The sequence below is a fragment of the Pan troglodytes genome, chromosome 4 (assembly GCF_028858775.2).
Source record: "Pan troglodytes isolate AG18354 chromosome 4, NHGRI_mPanTro3-v2.0_pri, whole genome shotgun sequence".
NCBI classification, from domain to species: Eukaryota; Metazoa; Chordata; class Mammalia; order Primates; family Hominidae; genus Pan; species Pan troglodytes.
The window spans coordinates 107,176,245-107,186,396 of record NC_072402.2 but is presented as its reverse complement, the minus strand read 5'-3'; the positions used below and the strand labels follow the sequence as shown (position 1 = coordinate 107,186,396).

Below are 10,152 nucleotides of genomic sequence, written 5' to 3'. Positions count from 1 at the left end.
GCACTGGCATCTGCTTCTGATGAGGGCTTCAGGCTGCTTCCACTCATGGCAAAAGGGAAAGGGGAGCCAACTGTGCAGAGATCACATGGCTGAAGAGGAAGTATGAGAGCAGGGAGGTGCTAGACTCTTTTACCAATCAGCTCTCCAGGGAACTAATAGAGTGAGAACTCACTCACCCCCAAGGAAGGGCACTAACCTGCTCATGCAGGATCTGCCTCCATGACCCAAACATCTCCCACTAGGCTTTGCATCCCAACACCACCACATTGTGGATTAGATTTCAACATGAGATTTGTTGGGTGCAAACATACAAACCATAGCACATAGGTAAAGTATTAACACAAGAAAATATATTTAGAAGTTGGTGTTTTCACTGTACAGATTACAAGTTGACAGGAACACATGTTGTTTTTGCTTGCCCAGTATTCATTCTCCCTCTTCAGTTGACAGCACTTTAGATGAATACATTCAAGGAACCACCCCTTTTTCACACTCCACGTAGCTTCTCTCTATGACTAGATGCTCTCTTGGGGAGAGCATGTAATCTGAGACTGGCCAATCAGTGGATTCTAACCTCAGGGGCTATAATGATTGATTCAGTGTTGGGCAAATGACCCAGGTTAGGCTAGTGAGATCTTGGATCTTTTGGTAGGATCACTGAGAAAAACAAAGTAATGCTTCCTGATATCTTTCAGTCTGTGGATCCAACTTATTTGTGAACTTCTAAATTAGCTGAGCTCCAATTCTCTTTGTTTAAACCCAGTTTGAGTTGTGTTTCATTCAATTGCAATCAAGAGAGCATGATGATTATATGACAGGTCACTTTGGCTGAGGGAATCAGGGAAAGTTCCATGGAAGATGTAACCCTGGGCAAGATCTTGAAAAAAGCTAGATAGAAGGAAGCAGGGATGGAGAGAAAGGCATTGCTGATGGTGCAGCCACATGAGTCAAGGAATTGGTGTCAATCTGAAAAGGAACATGGTTACAGGGGTCTCTGAAGCTCAGGATGCATGAAGGATTCCAGGTCTCTGGTCTTAGCCACCACATCCAAACTCCAGTCAGCCCTGTTAACTCCACAGTGTTCCATGGAATGGGATATACTCCTAAGGAGAATGAATGTGCCTTCGAGTGTGGAGACACACAGCCTGGAGCTGGCATGAACACAGACAATGTAATGGTAATGGAGACATAAGCAGAGACCAACCTTCAAAGGTGAGAACCCCACATCCATGGTGAGAAAATTCTGGATCAAGCAGCATAGAAACTTCAAGTCTTCCCCGTTAATATCTTGGTTGCTCAAGGAGAATTGTGGAAGAATAGATTGTCTGAGAAAGGTCCCCACCGAAGATGGTGACTTCCTAACATTTTTGACACAGTAAGAAAGACATATCAGAACACATAAGAATATTTTAAAAATCAGGAGTTCATACAACAGTATTTATCCTTATTTACCTTTACTACTTGTTACGTACTCTGATATTTTCTATTCTTTCTTTCTTTTTTTATTTATTTTTTAATGCTGGTTGGACCCACTACATTGGTTCCATGGCCCACTTTGAAATCAAGTTTGAAAAATACTGACCTAACAGTGCTGTTGGGAAGCACCAGCAGATGTCACTGTAGGTGACCACGCCAGTGTAACAGCTGCAGCCAGTGACCATGACAACGTTGGCTCCCTGCCAAGAACCACAGTGTCACTTAACTGTGTTTATTTTACTTATTTTTTTTTTATAGGCCATGTAGTTAGAAGGTTCTGCATTTCAAAAACATGAAGGGACACAGAGGGAAAACTCTCCTTCCCATTCCTACCTCTTGGTCACCTGGTTTTTTTCTCAAGGGTAAATAATGTTACTAGTTTTTTCTGTTTTCTTCCAAAGATATCTTATGCATGTAAAAGTGCACGTGCACACACATACACACACACACACTTTTTCTCTTCTTTTACAAGAGGATAGCATAATTATAACACTGTTCTGTACCTTTCTTGTCTTTCCTTAGCATATATTAGGGATTCTTCTACCAGCACGCACAAAAGGAAAGCATTCCCATTCTGTTTATAGTTGCATAATATTCCACTGTACATAGTGCCATTATTCAAACAGGTACCTCCTGACTACACATTTGGTTTGTTTCCAATCTTTTGCTTGCACAAACAATGCTGCAGGGACTAACTTTGCTGACTCATCATTTTACGCATATGAGGATATTGATCCTAGGATCCTAAGAAATTGATTCTTGAAACAAAGGGTATCTATATTTTTAATTTTGATAGATATTACCAAATTGCTGTCTAGAAGCTTTTCTAGTTTGTACTAGTTTTACACTTTCATTTTCTTGAAACTACCATTACTAAGTTTCCTGATCTTTGCCAATTAATAGGTAAAAACCACATCAGTGTGGTTTTAATTTACATTCTTTTATTATGAATAAGTTTGGGTACCTGTTTCATATACCTAAGAACCAATGGTATATTTCCTTTTTTTGTTGTTTTGTTTTGAGAGAAAGTTTTCGCACTGGTTGCCTAGGCTGGAGTGAAATGGCACAGTCTCCTCTCACTGCAAACTCCGCCTCCCAGGTTCAAGCAATTCTTCTTGCCTCAGCCTCCCAAGTAGCTTGGATTATAGCCATGCACCACCACTCTTGGCTATTTTTTTGTATTTAGTAGAGATGGGGTTTCACCATGTTGGTCAGGCTGGTCTTGAACTCCTGACCTCAGGTGATCCACCCGCTCAGCCTCCCAAAGTACTAGGATTACAGGCATGAGCCACCGTGCCCGGCCCCAATGGTATATTTCTTGTCTACTCTCTTTTCACATCCTTTACATCCACTTTAAAGAGCAGCCATCAGCCATCAGCTGTTAAATAAAGCAAGCACTACCGCTTGGCTCAGCTTGTCTAAATATCAAGTAATTGTGTATGTATTGAGCAAAAACTAGATCCTTGCTAAGCATTGTGCAAACCACTATGGAGCAGACAAGATATATATTCTAAGAATCGTTCATCTGTATGGAGCCAACATAATTATTCCAGCTACCTTCTCACCTGACACTCTCAAAGTCTAGATTACCACCAGTGCAATACCAATCGCTAGGGCAGATAATGTAATTTGTCACCTAAATCCCTGTTAGTAACAAATACGCTAGGTGCTGGTGATACAAAGATGAATATGACAGTTTTTAGTGAAAAAACAAACAAAAATAAAGCAACAGAATTGAAGGTATAAGTGCTGAAAACTGTTCGTGGTACATCAGTGGGTAAAGTTGGGAGTGGTCCATTCTGCTGAGGTGGAAAAGCTTATTAAAGGAGCTATATGGTGGGTAAGCTTCCTCGAGGGGGCTCCGTAAGTACACACTCAGTTCACTCCACTATCTTTGCCTGCTTGACTTGCCAAAACATAGCTGGTTTTCTCAACAACTGAGTCTTTTAACTTAGCTCATTCCTGCAAATTACTTCCCATATTTGCTTTACATTGGTCTTTTCGTTTCCTTTTAATATATAACCTATAATCTAGGGTCCTGATCGTGTTCTGTAGCCTCGGATTCTTTCATAATTAACACACTTAAAGAGATAGGTCCCTGAGTGGCTTCTGAGCAGAGGTTAGTCCTGGCTTTGACATCACACAGTGTTGAACCTGTGAGGAATGACTTTGGCTGACCAATAATGTGGTAAGTACAGTAACTACCACCAGAGAAAGCCTTTCCAACCCCTCCTTTCACCTGAAAAGCAAGGATTAGTTCTTACTCATACAAAGCCTACACAATGCAGGCATTCAATAAATATCCTTGAATATGTGAAAGGACAGCAGGTACAACACTAGGCCGATGTCAAAGCCAGGCCTAACCTCGGCTCAGAAGCCACTGAGGGACCTATGTCTCTAAGTGTGTTAATTATGGAAGAATGCCTGACCACAGAATATTACTAGGACCCTTGATTATCAAATGGTCACATCTGGGTCATGTAGGTGATTTAGGTTTTACAGTATCTCAAAGAGTTATTTAATTCATAACTTTGGAAAACATAAATAATAAAAGCATTTATTAACCACCAACTTAATTATACCGAGAAATATATATCCCAAATGTCTGCTGTTGGTATCACCTTATTAACTACGAATCTTACCTTACCTGGGAGTTATAACTCTCTAGCCATGAGTTCAGGACCTCAATTATCCATCATTGTGTTTTCTTCTGTTACTCACTTTCCCCCTTTCCTAAATCCCACACTGGTCCTTGTCAATTAAATAAATGATTTTCAGCCTGTCTCCACATTTGCTCAGTACCTAATGATTGAATTAGAAGGTTGATAACTTCTGGTGCAGGACGGTCATTTGTCACTGCCATATCTGGAGTCTCCTAGTGTCTTCTGTTCTGGACATCTACATGCCACGGTACTGTGTGTTGGACTTACCTTCTCACGTAGTCTTTTCTTGCTCAATATTTCTGGTTTTCAAGACAATATTCTGGTTACTTTTTCTAAGGTATTTCTTTCTTTGTAATAATTGAGGTGGCTTTTGGCTTAGAACTTTTTAAAACAATATCTAAGAAGAAATAAGGCAAAAATATTGGTAAATGATATTTATTTTTATTAAATATTTAGGTTTGGCATGTATGTACCCAAGTTTCCCAAGACACACATACAGACACACTTTTTAATAAACAGCTAGTATTCCTTTTATAGGTATCTTATCATCAAAGGGACTATAATCTTGGGCCACCAGCTGGAAGGTCCATAACTGATTCTTTAAGCCTTACAACTAAGGACACTTTCAGATGTATTCCAGATCTCTCTTATCACATAGCCCATCTTCACTCCAATGGCTAAGACATTGACCCAATTTGGTCCCATGACTGGTATTGGCCACACAATGTGCCATGACTGGTTCTCTCTTGGCTCCTCTGACCATTGGCCTTAGCAATTCCTGAGGTTTGTGTCTCAGGATATTGCAGAAAGCTGTATCTTCTGCCCTATGTTTTGAGATAAGGAAGAGTAGCTTACAGAAGAAAGCTATTGTCTTGGAGTTCTTTTCCTCTTTCATTAAAAATTGTCCCTTAGCTTTCTGGTTTACAGTTATGGCTTTGCAACTAAAGGATGAAGCTGAAATTAAACAAAAACCTTTATGTTTTCAGCTTGAAGCCAAGATCTCAAAATGTGCTTTTCCCCATTTTTCTTATTCATTCTCAGCTTTTGCTGTCAATGTTGTTAATAACAAAATAAAATTAACCTCCTCTGTGGAATTATTTTTTAAAAGCTTCATTTGCTTGTTTGGCTAACATATAACTTTGCATCACTTCTAACAGTAGAGTTACTTTTCAGAATTTCACCAGTTACTTATTTGAGACTAAAAGGGTCAAGGAGCAAAGCTAGAATTCACAAATATTGTACCAATGCTCAGACCTGCCAGGCCAGCTACCATATATAACCCTTCTGTTGTACCCAGTAGGTCAACCCACAGACCTCAAATGACAGCCTTATGGCCCCTTCCAAATGCCCTGTGTGCCAAGGAAAAATCTTGGTATGTTAGATATATAGCCATTGATTCTCTTTTGTACTCAAGATGTGTTCGCATTAATAAAGCAAACCAACAGCAAATATTTCAGCCTTCTCTGACTACACTTCAAAGTTCAGAAGGAAGATTTTGTTTTAAAGAAATAATTCTGGATGAGTTCAAAATAACCTGAAACTATAAAATTTGGAGAAAGTTTTGGTTTTTATTTTAAGTTAAAAATGCTTGAAGAAGAGAAAATTTTAAGTTATGAAAATACCTCATTTATCTTTGTGACATTTATACTTTATTAGATATAATTACATTTTTATTAATGTAAGTTCTCAACTCCATCAAATGCTAATAAAGTAGAAGTTATAAGACCATATTTATTATCAGAGACATACAAACCATTTTTGATAGTAATATTTTCAAAAAGCTAACCTGAAGCCATGATGGGATAATTTTACTCTGCTTGGCAATACTATGAACTGATAAGATTCTTATATTTCTAATCCATCTCCATTTTCAATATCCAATCAAAATTTTAAAAATGACATTAAACCTTGAAGGTAATAATAAACCAGGGTCATTCCAAATTCCGTGATTGGATGGTCAATTGCATGTGAGTACATGCTTTGTTCAAAGTTTCCATCACGTTCAGGAGGAATCAGAGATGAGTAACAACTCTAATTTGGTTCTCCTTTTCCAAGGTTAACTGGTACTAGAAAAAGTACTTTCAAAGAATCTACACTTAAAACTGTGGCAAAGGCAATGCTTTGTGTTCACCTAATCCTGTTTCATTTTCTTTTCCTGAACACAAGAGAAAAGAGTATTTCATAACTTTCCTTATACTTAGGCCAGAGAATATGCAACTAATTCTGGTCAATGGCCTGTAAGTAGAAGGAAAGGTGCCTCTGCCACAGTAATTGAGGCCACGTGTTGAGAGTACAGCACCTCAAGATGGAAGCCACCTGGATCCTGGAGTCACCACATGCTAGACAGAATCCTTCTTGCATTGGAACTTTTATGAAAAGGAAAGGTTCTTTTGTTGTGTTAAGTCATAGAGATTTCAGGATATCTATCACAGCAGGATAGCCTAGCCTGTCCTAATGCAATTCAGAAACAAATTTTCAATATAAGTATGGAAAAAATTATATGATTGACACTTCATCTTAAAAGAAAATCAAAATTGTGAAAATGAGTTTATTTTCTCTTTAATTGTATAAAATATAGGTTATATTGTAATTATTATCGTATTTATGCCTAAAATAGAGAATGAATCAAATGTTGGACTTTTAGCAGGTTTTGTTTAAGGGCTCTTATATGTCTAATAGCCTTTGAAGGCTACTCTAAAGATGGAGTATGTCTCCTTCTCAATCTTTGGAATTACTAAATTGAAATGTAATACACATCCATTTAGGATCCCTCTTAGGTAAAAGTATGAAACTTAACGATTGGATATTAAAGAAAGTCTTACATTTAAAAAGGTTTAAAACAGTTCAAGTTCTTAGAAAATCCTTTTAGGAGTTGCATAAAAGTTCATATATAAGAAAATCACATTTTTTATGCTTCTTCGAAAGAATAGGTACAGTACTATTATTTTACTGAACTTCGGAGAGTTCATAAAAATTCCTGATTCTGGCTTTTTTTTTTTTTTTTTTTTTTTTTAACAGGGTGTTTCTGCTGTGAACAGAGGGCACATAGCAGCTGTTCTTTTTTTTTTAATACTTTAAGTTTTAGGGTACATGTGCACAATGTGCAGGTTAGTTACATATGTATACATGTGCCATGTTCGTGTGCTGCACCCAGTAACTCGTCATTTAACATTAGGTATATCTCCTAATGCTATCCCTCCCCCCTCCCCTCACCCAACAACAGACCCCAGTGTGCGATGTTCCTCTACCTGTGTCCATGTGTTCCCATTGTTCAATTCCCACCTATGAGTGAGAACATGTGGTGTTTGGTTTTTTGTCCTTGAGATAGGTTGCTGAGAATGATGGTTTCCAGCTTCATCCATGTGCCTACAAAGGACATGAACTCATCATGTTTTATGGCTGCATAGTATTCCATGGTGTATATGTGCCACATTTTCTTAATCCAGTCTATCATTCTTGGACATTTGCATTGGTTCCAAGTCTTTGCTATTGTGAATTGTGCTGCAATAAACATACATGTGCATGTGTTTTTATAGCAGCATGATTAATAATCCTTTGGGTATATACCCAGTAATGGGATGGCTGGGTCAAATGGTATTTCTAGTTCTAGATCCCTGAGGAATCGCCACACTGACTTCCACAATGGTTGAACTAGTTTACAGTCCCACCAACAGTGTAAAAGTGTTCCTATTTCTCCACATCCTCTCCTGCACCTGTTGTTTCCTGACTTTTTAATGATCACCATTCTAACTGGTGTGAGATGGTATCTCATTGTGGTTTTGATTTGCATTTCTCTGATGGCCAGTGATGATGAGCATTTTTTCATGTGTCTTTTGGCTGCATAAATGTCTTCTTTTGAGAAGTGTCTGTTCATATCCTTCGCCCACTTTTTGATGGGGTTGTTTGTTTTTTTCTTGTAAATTTGTTTGAGTTCATTGTAGATTCTGGATATTAGCTTTTGTCAGATGAGTAGATTGCAAAAATTTTCTCCCATTCTGTAGGTTGCCTGTTCACTCTAATGGTAGTTTCTTTTGCTGTGAAGAAGCTCTTTAGTTTAATTAGATCCCATTTGTCAATTTTGGCTTTTGTTGCCATTGCTTTTGGTGTTTTAAACATGAAGTTCTTGCCCATGCCTATGTCCTGAATGGTATTGCCTAGGTTTTCTTCTAGGGTTTTTATGGTTTGAGGTCTAGCATTTAAGTCCTTAATCCATCTTGAATTAATTTTTGTATAAGGTGTAAGGAAGGGATCCAGTTTCAGCTTTCTACATATGGCTAGCCAATTTTCCCAGCACCATTTATTAAATAGGGAATCCTTTCCCTATTTCTTGTTTTTGTCAGGTTTGTCAAAGATCAGATGGCTGTAGATATGCGGCATTATTTCTGAGGGTTCTGTTCTGTTCCATTGATCTATATCTCTGTTTTGGTACCAGTACCATGCTGTTTTGGTTACTGTAGCCTTGTAGTATAGTTTGAAGTCAGGTAGTGTGATGCCTCCAGCTTTGTTCTTTTGGCTTAGGATTGACTTGGCGATGCGGGCTCTTTTTTGGTTCCATATGAACTTGAAAGTAGTTTTTTCCAATTCTGTGAAGAAAGTCATTGGTAGCTTGATGGGGATGGCATTGAATCTATAAATTACCTTGGGCAGTATGGCCATTTTCATGATATTGATTCTTCCTACCCATGAGCATGGAATGTTCTTCCATTTGTTTGTATCCTCTTTGATTTCCTTGAGCAGTGGTTTGTAGTTCTCATTGAAGAGGTCCTTCACGTCCCTTGTAAGTTGGATTCCTAGGTATTTTATTCTCTTTGAAGCAATTGTGAATGAGAGTTCACTCATGATTTGGCTCTCTGTTTGTCTGTTATTGGTGTATAAGAATGCTTGTGATTTTTGTACATTGATTTTGTATCCTGAGACTTTCCTGAAGTTGCCTATCAACTAAAGGAGATTTTGGGCTGAGACGACGGGGTTTTCTAGATATGTCATCTGCAAACAGGGACAATTTGACTTCCTCTTTTCCTAATTGAATACCCTTTATTTCCTTCTCCTGCCTGATTGCCCTGGCCAGAACTTCCAACACTATGTTGAATAGGAGTGGTGAGAGAGGGCATCCCTGTCTGGTGCCAGTTTTCAAAGGGAATGCTTCCAGTTTTTGCCCATTCAGTATGATATTGGCTGTGGGTTTGTCATAGATAGCTCTTATTATTTTGAGATACGTCCCATCAATACCTAATTTATTGAGAGTTTTTAGCATGAGCGGTTTTTGAATTTTGTCAAAGGCCTTTTCTGCATCTATTGAGATAATCATATGGTTTTTGTCGTTGGTTCCATTTATATGCTGGATTATGTTTATTGATTTGGATATGTTGAACCAGCCTTGCATCCCAGGGATGAAGGCCACTTGATCATGGTGGATAAGCTTTTTGATGTCCTGCTGGATTCGGTTTGCCAGTATTTTATTGAGGATTTTTGCATCGATGTTCATCAGGAATATTGGTCTAAAATTCTCTTTTTTTGTTGTGTCTCTGCCAGGCTTTGGTATCAGGATGATGCTGGCTTCATAAAATGAGTTAGGGAGGATTCCCTCTTTTTCTATTGATTGGAATTGTTTCAGAAGGAATGGTACCAGCTCCTCCTTGTATCTCTGGTAGAATTCGGCTGTGAATCCATCTGGTCTTGGACTTTTTTTGGTTGGTAAGCTATTAATTATTGCCTCAATTTCAGAGCCTGTTACTTGTCTATTCAGAGATTCAACTTCTTCCTGGTTTAGTCTTGGGAGGGCGTATGTATCGAGGAATTTATCCATTTTTTCTAGATTTTCTAGTTTATTTGCACAGAGGTGTTTATAGTATTCTCTGATGGTAGTTTGTATTTCTGTGGGATCGGTGGTGATATCCCCTTTATCATTTTTTATTGCATCTATTTGATTCTTCTCTCTTTTCTTCTTTATTAGTCTTGCTAGTGGTCTATCAATTTTGTTGATCTTTTCAAAAAATCCTGCATTCATTGATTT

The 10,152-nt window shown here is 38.2% G+C and overlaps 1 long non-coding RNA gene across 2 annotated transcripts; it reads right to left on the bottom strand.

Moving 5' to 3' along the window:
- Window positions 1–328: 328 nt before the first annotated feature.
- LOC107974717 (uncharacterized) lies at window positions 329–6,496 on the bottom strand. 2 transcript variants are annotated; one of them, XR_010157309.1, is made up of 3 exons: window positions 6,439–6,496; window positions 4,407–4,536; window positions 329–1,358 (listed from the first exon to the last, which is right to left on the bottom strand). It is a non-coding gene; the product is annotated as an uncharacterized LOC107974717 (long non-coding RNA). The 2 variants fall into 2 exon arrangements; XR_001717659.3 differs by having other exon boundaries at window positions 5,926–6,484.
- Window positions 6,497–10,152: the final 3,656 nt, after the last annotated feature.